We start from the raw sequence: 1930 nt of genomic DNA on the forward strand, positions 1-1930 counted from the left end.
CCTATATAAGTCTATATAAACCATATGACCCCCGGGGCAGGGCCATATTTGACCCTAGGGAGATCATTTGAACAATCTTAGTAGAGGACTACTAGGTGATGCTACATACCAAATATCAAAGCCCTAGGCCATGTGGTTTTGTACAAGAAGATTTTCAAAGTTTTCCCTATATAAGTCTATATAAACCATGTGAAATCCGGGGCGGGGCCATATTTGACCCTAGGGGGATAATTTGAACAATTTTGGTAGAGGACCACTAGATGATGCTACACCCCAGATATCAAAGCCCTAGGCCCTGTGGTTTTGGACAAGAAGATTCTTCGTGACAGGTGAGCTTAAAAGGAATTGCTTGTTAGTCAGAGGAGACAGCATGAGTGAGATGAGGCAAATCTTTAGTTAAAGTGATAAAGTGAATGAAAGAATTAGAAAAGCTTTTTTGTATCTTTAATTTTAAGCCTTAAGCCTTGTAAAAACGTGAACAAGAACTGTGTTGAAACAGTTATGACTATTTTCGAAGTTTGTATATACTTTAAAAAGACCGTAATAGATTATAAGTGCAGCTTTAAAAGCTTTAAACTATAAACAAACAAAAAGTGATTGAGGTAATGGCGCTTTTGGACCTTTGTATGCTGTGACCATTAAGTTAATGTAATACGAGGAGCCATCTCCTGACTACAGGCAATCGTCTTATGAAGTTTGAATGTCATAACCTTAGGTGGTATTCATTTTCAGTCTGGAAGTCACTGTGTCCTTTACTTTTGACCCATTAAGCCCTAAGTGATAGGGGCCCATCAACTGACCACAGGCAATCATCCTATGATGTTTGATGACTGTAGACAAATGCATCCTTACGTTACTACTATTATTATTATTATTATACAAGATTTATATAGCGCCCTGTTCATGACAAACACGTACAAAGGCGTTTTACACGATATAGTAAACGCAGCCACATAGGGCACGGAATTCATCCCCTACTAGTACAGACACAGAGCGATCTGACCAGAGGGACAGATTGAGATAAAGCCCTCAGAACAGATAGAGAGAAATCCTTTTTTAGATACAGACTTGTCCAGCTAACATAGCCTAGCTCTTTGCGAATAGACATTCTGGTTCTTTAACGTGCCCGGTGTATAGCACCGATAAACACCAAGCCGTCTTTCCTGGGAAGAACCAGTACAGGCCTCTAAGCCCCTAACCCTATGTTACTAAGTGGAAATGATATTCAGCCTCAAGTTCTAGTGTCTAATGTTCCAAACCCTGCTTATCTAACTGCTAAAACCTTGCTGTTGTTAGTCTCTTAAACACTGTTTCTCAAACCCTATTTAGCTTATCTCTCAAACATTGTTGTGCCTAATCTCTCACGCTTTTGTGGCTAGTCTCTCAAACTGAACTGAGTTGAGTCAAATCTCTCTAACAGTGATGTGCCTAATTTCTCAAACCCTGTCTCCAAATCCCTGCTGTGTGTCGTATCCCTAAAACTATGTCTCTCATACCCTGCTGTTCGAAATATCTTAAACACTGCTTTGTCTTATCTCTCAAACACTGCTGTGCTTTATCTTTCAAACCCTGCTGTGCCTAATCCCTTTAACACTGTTTCGCAAAACCTGCTTCGCCTAACAGTTCAAAACCTGCTATGGCAAGTCGCTCAAAACCCTGTTATTCCAAATCTCTCTAACCCTGCTATGGTCAATTTCTACATTCCTGCTGTGCATTATATCACAATCCCTGCTGTGTCTTACTTCTCAAACACTGATATGTCTTAACCCTGTTGTACCAAATCTCTCGAACCCTGCTGTGCTTTATCTCTCAAACCCCTGCTGTGCCTTATCTCTCAACCCCTGCTGTGCCTTATCTCTCAACACCTGCTGTGCCTCATCTCTCAACCCCTGCTGTGCCTTATCTCTCAACCATTGCTGTGCCTTATCTC

The sequence above is a fragment of the Mercenaria mercenaria genome, chromosome 11, assembly GCF_021730395.1.
Source record: "Mercenaria mercenaria strain notata chromosome 11, MADL_Memer_1, whole genome shotgun sequence".
Classification (NCBI taxonomy): Eukaryota; Metazoa; Mollusca; class Bivalvia; order Venerida; family Veneridae; genus Mercenaria; species Mercenaria mercenaria.